Raw genomic sequence first — 7,959 nt, 5'->3', positions numbered from 1 at the left:
AATACGATATCGCAAGCACTCACACGAGATCAAGTGTTTACGAAACGCACGCGAGATTCTGAACTGAGCGCGCGTATGACAAAGAGAGAGAGAGGCAGAATCTCTCTCAGGCATTGCGGGAGGATTTTCGGCCAATAGCGTATCGGCATCTTAGTGACCTCGACCAATAGCAGACCAGCTTCTTAGTGACATATGCAGTGATGTATGAGCGTGGTGGTAAGCTAGTGACTCGCACAGTCGTATGCGTAGAAACCGCCAAGTTTGGGTTTTGGAATTTGATGCCGTAAGGTGGGGAAAATGTCGTAACGAGGGGACGAAAAAAAATCGTATTCCACACCGTAACTTGAAAAAAACGTAAGCTGGGGACGCTGTATGCGGGGGTCTACTGTGTATGTATATGTATGTATATATATATATATATATATATATATATATATATATATATATATATATAAATACACTATTATTGTTGATCAAACCTGCATCTCGGCATATATAGAAACAATGAATGTGAGCAAGTACTAAAGTAATGAATTTTCTTTTGAAGAATGGCTGCAGAGTAATAGTTTAGAGAAGTATGAAAGATAGAGAGAGAAAAATGTGGAAGTGAAGTGCTAGGTAAGTGAGGCAAAGAGGGCAGCTGACCTGAGGTGGGGTCAGGGATTGGGTCATTCATATGAAGCGAATAAAAAGTAGTTTTGGAAAGAAGTGAAGAGAGAGAGTAAGGAAGGCTGGTTCAAGAATTGAAAAGACAGTGAAAGATGGAAATGGAAGGTTGTTAAAAGGAGAGGAGGCCAGGAAAAGGTGGGTGGAATATTTTGAAAGTTTACTGAATGTTGAGCATAATAGGGAGGCAGATACAATTGCTGTTGCAGGTGTTGAGGTGCCGGTGATGGGAGATAAGAATAAGAGAGATTACAAGAGAGGAAGTGAGGAGAGCACTAGATGAAACTTTAGTAGGAAAAGCATCTGGTATGGATGGTGTGAGAGCTGAGATGTTGAAGGAAGGGGGTGTGACTGTACTTGAATGGTTGGTGAGATTGTTTAATATGTGTTTATGTTGTCAATGGTACCAGTAGATTGGGTTTGTGCGTCTATTGTACCACTATATAAGGGTAAGCGAGATATGCAGGAGTGTTGTAATTCAAGGGGTATTAGTTTGTCGAGTGTGGTGGGAAAAGTGTATGGTAGAGTAATGATTGATAGGATTAAGGATAAAATAGAGAATGCAATCTTAGAAGTACAGGGCGGTTTTAGAAGAGGTAGGGCTCGTATGAATCAGATTTTTACAGTTAGGCAGATATGCGAGAAATATTTAGCAAAAGGTAAGGAGGTGTATGTTGCGTTTATGGGTCTGGAGAAAGCGTATGATAGAGTTGATAGGGTAGCAATGTGGAATGTGGTGAGGTTATATGGAGTTGGTGGAAGGTTGTTGCAAGCAGTGAAAAGTTTCTACAAAGGTAGTAAAGCATGTGTTAGGATAGGAAATGAAGTGAGCGATTGGTTTCCGGTGAGAGTGGGGCTGAGACAGGGATGTGTGATGCCGTCGTGGTTGTTAAACTTGTATGTTGATGGAGTGGTGAGAGAGGTGAATGCTCGAGTGCTTGGACGAGGATTAAAACTGGTAGACGAGAATGACCATGAATGGGAGGGAAATCAGTTGTTGTTTGCGGATGATACTGTACTGGTTGCAGACACAGAAGAGAAGCTTGGCCGATTAGTGACAGAATTTGGAAGGGTGTGTGAGAGAAGGAAGTTGAGAGTTAATGTGGGTAAGAGTAAGGTTATGAGATGTACGAGAAGGGAAGGTGGTGCAAGGTTGAATGTCATGTTGAATGGAGAGTTGCTTGAAGAGGTGGATCAGTTTAAATACTTGGGGTCTGTTGTTGCAGCAAATGGTGGAGTGGAAGCAGATGTATGTCAGAGAGTGAATGAAGGATGCAAAGTGTTGGGGCATTCAAGGAAGTAGTAAAAAATAGAGGGTTGGGCATGAATGTAAAGAAAGTTCTGTATGAGAAAGTGATTGTACCAACTGTGATGTATGGATCGGAGTTGAGGGGAATGAAAGTGACGGAGAGACAGAAATTGAATGTGTTTGAGATGAAATGTCTAAGGAGTATAGTAGGGTAAGGCAATTTTGGACAAGCGAGGCAAAAAATTGGACAGATGCAATATCTAAAACTATTTATAATTTTCAAAAACTATAATGCTGTTAGAAATTCCCCAACCTTCTACTTTATAAATATTAGTACGTTTGGTTTTGTAAAAGTATTAAATACCACTAGAAAAATTGTTGAATATGGGTGTCCAATAATTGCCTCGCCTTCATTTTAGGGCTTCTCAAAAATAATACTAGAAATTATTTTTTCTAAAAAAAGATTAGTAGATGATACTAAAGGAAGGTTTTAAATAAAAAATTGATGAAAAAATCTGGAATATCTAGTGTCCAATTTTGCCTCGCCTCGAAAAATGGTGAGGCAATTTTGGACACTTAAATGAAAAAACTAGTTCATGATGTTAAGTTATTAACCCTTTTACCCCCAGGCTCTTTGGAAATTTCCAACCCTTAACCCCCAAGGGGTTATTTTTTTCCCAGCACATTTTGCAGTATATATTTTTTAAATTGCTCTAACAGCCTTAATTTTTGTCATAGAGAGGTCAGGTTGGTCTCATTCTCTTGGAAAATGCCTGAATTTTCTAAAAAATTTATCAAAAATCTGAAAAAAAAATTTTTATAGCATTTTTTTGCAAGGACGTACCGGTACGTCCATGGGGGTAAAGGGATGGCTTTTGTGAAACGTACCAGTACGTCCTTTGGGGGTAAAAGGGTTAAGTAATACATTTTGTAATTTTCTTATCTTTTATATTATTCTTATATGTATCTATATATTTTCTTAATAATTTTAACCAAAAATGATAGTTATTTGAAAATATTTTTTATCATATACTTCAAGAGAAAAAATATTGATTTGTAAAAAACGGAAAAAGAAAAAGGTTTTCTTTTCAAAGATGATGATAATAAAACCTATTGCTAATAAAAAAATATGTACAATACAAAACCTGAAATAAAAGTGAACAATTCAATATATATTATAGCCATATACGTAACAAAATAAATGCCTGAATATAAGTCTTGTCTATTTACTTCAACTGAATGCTCAAAAAACTGCTTCTGTTCTTTTATAGATGGCACTAACCATTTTCGTTAAGGCCTGGGTTTCATAAATAAAGGACTTTTAATTACATCTGTGATTTGAAAAAGGTATGTATCCGTTTGGTGCTCTGGATACTCCTCTACCCCTGATGCCTGGCGGATGATCTTAGTGGAGTTAGTATGGACCGGCAGGGGTCACTTGCCTTAGTTAGGCACTGTGCATCACAAGGAACTGGCTGTCCTTTGATGACTCTAACCAACGAATCCTCTATGGATTTAATCTTTCTTTGAAAAGCGAAAATGAAAGAATGGCCCCCCGTCCCGGGCGTTGCATGGTGCTAAGAATCTTCCGGTTAATAAATACAAAAGAAAAATTGAAAATTGGTAATTGGAATGTTAGAAACATGAATCAGATTTGGAAGTTACAGCAAGTAGAGAATGAATTTATGAATTACAGTTTGGAAATCTTAGCCCTAAGTGAAACATTTTGTAAAAGGATCGGTAAAGAACTCACACCAAGGCAATACATATCTACAGTATCTACTCAGGAAGAACAGATGGAGTTGGAAAAGAAGGGGTAGGAATGACGACACCAAGAGCAGAAAAGTCATTAATGGAATGAAGAGCTGTATATAGCAGATGGTCACTTGCAAAGTTTAAATCAAAGCACTGCAATATGAGTACTAAGTTAACTATGCACCAACAAATGATTCCCCTGAAGACAGGAAAGATGAATACTATAAGGAATTGCAGTGTGTAACAGATGAGATCCCAGAGATCTAGAGATACGAAAATTGTGATTGGTGACTTCAATGCTTGAAGTTGCAAGGAATAATCAAGGTATAGAGAATGTGATGGGTGTTGAGGGTCTTGGCGAAGTTGCAAATTAAAATGGGGCAGATTTTATAAGTTTTTGTTCTTTTCCAGCACAAGGGCATCCACAAATATACATGGGCTTCATCATGTGGCAAATACAAAAATCAAATAGATCACATAGCCATTGATAAAGAGAGGAGGAGGACTCTGAGAAGTATAAGAAGCTATAGAGGTGCAAATATTGGTAATGACTGCTAGCTGCTACACTGAAATTAAAACCGAATGCACCCAACAGAAATGTAGATAAAATATCTAGGTTTGATACAACTAGCTTTTAGAGGATGAGCAGAGAAATCTTTGTAATTGAATGTAAGAATCGATTTGCAGTCTTAGAGACTTTAGGAGACAAATAGCAAACAATAAACGAATGATACTTGGGATACTATAAAAAGGAGACAAAGATAGAAGTTGATTGTTGGAAGTTTTTGAGGAAGTAATGAAAATTGCAAGGTAGAGCATGCTAAGCATTCCAGTATTGATAGTGAGGTCAAAAGAAAAGCCAGAAATGACTGGCGAGAATATTTAGACAGGAAAGCAGATGAGTCTGACAAAGCTATGGATTCAGGGAGTGGCTATGGTATAAGAATTGTACATAGAATTATTATAGAAATCTCTACGGGAGCAAAGAAGAAGAAGCATATACCCATCAAAAAGAGAGATGGAGCTGTTATAACAACAGAAGATGAAGAAAGGCAACGTTGGATGGAACACTTTAGTGGGGTCATGAATAGGAGATATAAAGGGATTAATTTGATTGATATACCTGAAGCTGAGGAATACCTTGATGTGCCCTTCAATGAATTCAGTGTGTTTGAAGTCGAAGCTATCTTTTAAAAAAACTCGAAGAGATGGGATGCCTCTAGTTATGATGGAATAACTGCTGAGATAATATTGGCCGAAAATGATGTGACTCCCAGATTACTTACAAGATTATTTTGTAGAATGTGGCGTGAAGAGGCAAAGCCTGATGAATGGGAGCTAGGAGTGTTGGTGAAAACGGTAAATAGGAGATCTGACTGATTGCAATATTTACAGAGGTATCACCCTTACGTCAGTTGTCATGAAAATACTGTTGTTTATCATCCTCATGCATTTTGTAATGCATAGCAGAGTTGGTGATGCTGGAAAAGGATTGGACTGGATTGGTAACAGGATATTAGCTGACCTAGAGTATGCTGATGATGCTGTCCTTATTAGCAGAAAACCACAGGTCAAGATAAATAGAAGAAAGACAGAAATGAGGAGATTGAAACATGCAATGGAAGAGGAAATATCTTTGGAAGGAAAAAGGTCTTATGAGGTGGAACCATTTAAATATTCATGAACTATGATATCTACTACAGGGATTAAGATTTTGAGTTCAATGAAAGATTCAAAAAAACAAGTGAGACAATGGCTAGGTTAAGTAATATCTGGAAATCAACTCGCCTCAAATTACATATAAAAGTCTAGCTATATATCAGTTTAGTGAGATCGGTGTTACTGTGTGGATATGAGTCGTGGTATAACAATGAAACAATATCCAACAGATTTTATAGATTTGAAAACAAAGCCCTCAGAAGAATATTGGGAGTTAAATGGCAGGACAGGATTAGAAATGAAACTATAAGAGAGATCACTCAAGTGCCATATGTGGATGAGATCATGGTGAGGGGTAGATAGAGATGGTTTAGACATGTTCTTCGCTCTCTCCAAGAGATTAGTTCACCAAACTTTCAACCAGGCTCCGCAAGGCCCTAGAAGAGTTGGAAGACCCAGGCCTATATGGCTGAGGACTATGAAGCGCGAAATAGATGTTGAATGGAGAAGCATTGATTTAAAAGCTCAAGATAGAGACGAATGGCAATCTAACCGAGGTCCTTTGCGTCAATAGGCGTAGGAGGAGATGATGATATGTGGTTTCAAGCTATTTAACTCAAAGTGAGTCACTTTGCCTCCCTCTTCCGCTAAAAACCATTTTGTTGCTATACCAATGCAAAATAATGGATGCTCCTTATCTTTATAAATTACCACATACCATTTTCCTACAACTGAGGCTTCTTTATATGGAGGTGAAACGCTCTCCCAAAATTAATTAAATTCCTTTTGATTCGCTATCAGGACTATCCAAGTAGTTTGAATAATCACTATTAATTACCTCGGTCAATTTAGATTTTTTTATATTCACTTTAGCGTTTGCACATATTTTTCTTAGAAATTGAGAAATATTTGGTTGCTTTGTATTACCATTATTTGTTTTGTTTTTATTTCTCTCAATGCCTTTCTTCAGGGTTTTCCCTTTATTGATCTTCATTTCATCTCTTTTTCTTAAATCTTCGATTGCCTCCCTTTCTGTTACTAATGACTTTCTTATTCTTGTTTTGTTTTTATCATTCTTGGTTGCTTTTTCTGTAAGATTATCTTTTGTAGGTAAAAGTGTCTCTTTGATGGCTCGTTCATAATATGAGGTAAAAATAATAAGAATAAACTGGATATGTACAACTTAGGACGAATATTGTTTATGGGATCAGCTTTGTCTGTCGTTGATATCTCTCACTATCATGCTGTTTACTCTAATGTTGCTGCATTGAATACTATATCGAAAAGGCAACACGCCAGCTGCATCTTTTCTATTGCAGTTATCAACATGGAAATTAGCAGAAAAGGGAAAACATATTTTCCCTAATACCTGAAATTTTCATTTGGATTTGTGAATTATTCTAGGAACAATGTATATACAAGAAAGATTTTTTTTTTTTTATTATTTTTAGCATTTGGGGTGACACCCCTCTCGAGGATGTCACCATGATTTGGTCGATCTTTTTGAAGGTTCCACCCCCGAGTGTCAACACCTTTGAGTCTGTCCCCAGTATTAAATAACTTTTTGAAAATCATATCATATATCCCTCAAGCTAGAAAGACAAACTTTTTGTAGATGTAACTTCAGGGTGTCACCCTGAGCAGACACACCCCCCCCCATACTGCACTCGAAATGTCTTATTTTATATGCTTATGATAACATATATGTAGATTTACACATAAAAGTATATTTGCGTGCTCGAATACAAAGTTTAATTTATATATTCATAGAGTAAGGCAAAATTGGACAGTTTTCAAAGCTATGGTGAGGCAAAATTGGACAGGCAGCTTTCTCACTTTTTTCTTGGCGAGGCAAAATTGGACAATCTTGGATTACGGACACAAAAATTTATGTAAGTCCATAATTTTTTATAGTATATTGATATTGATAGTGACCACAAATTGTGATAATTTGGAAATTGAGCGTTGCTGCTTAACGGAGATACAGACGTGTCCATAAGTGCCTCGCTGTCCAAAATTGCCTCGCCTCTAAGATATTTTTTTTTATTGATGAGATATAGGAATTTCTAATTCTATGATGATTATGAGACAAACTATTTTTATAGATGAGACCTCCCTATTTTGAAAACATGTTTGATTTTTGGTCATAAATTATTAATACAGATTTTGTACAAAAGTTTCTAAAAAGGTGTGCAAAATTGCCTCGCCTTACTATATAGCTGGTGTATCTCGAGTAAATAGGGTTAGGAGTGAAGTAGTGAGGATGAGAATGGATGTAAGAAAGCAGCTAGAATGGATATGAATATGTTCAGATGGTTTGGCCATGTTGAGAGAATGGAAAATGGCTGTCTGCTAAAGAAGGTGATGAATACAAGAGTTGATGGGAGAAGTACAAGAGGAAGGCCAAGGTTTGGGTGGATGGATGGAGTGAAGGAAGCTCTGAGTGATAGGAGGATAGATATGAGAGAGGCAAGAGAGCGTGGTAGAAATAGGAATGAATGGCGAGTGATTGTGACGCAGTTCTGGTAGGCCCTGCTGCTTCCTCCGGTGCCTTGGATGACCACGGAGGTAGCAGCAGTAGGGGATTCAGTGTTATGAAGCTTCATCTGTGGTGGATAACGGGGGAGGGT

General features: G+C 37.4%; 1 protein-coding gene across 2 annotated transcripts in view; it reads left to right on the top strand.

Moving 5' to 3' along the window:
* The window catches only part of LOC137647000 (dual specificity protein phosphatase 23-like), a 203,748-nt gene that overhangs the window by 195,169 nt on the left and 620 nt on the right, over nucleotides 1-7,959 (top strand). The window lies entirely within an intron of this gene.

The sequence above is a fragment of the Palaemon carinicauda genome, chromosome 9 (assembly GCF_036898095.1).
Source record: "Palaemon carinicauda isolate YSFRI2023 chromosome 9, ASM3689809v2, whole genome shotgun sequence".
NCBI lineage: Eukaryota > Metazoa > Arthropoda > Malacostraca > Decapoda > Palaemonidae > Palaemon > Palaemon carinicauda.
The sequence above is the reverse complement of the archived record's forward strand: the minus strand, read 5'-3'. Positions and strand labels throughout refer to the sequence as shown.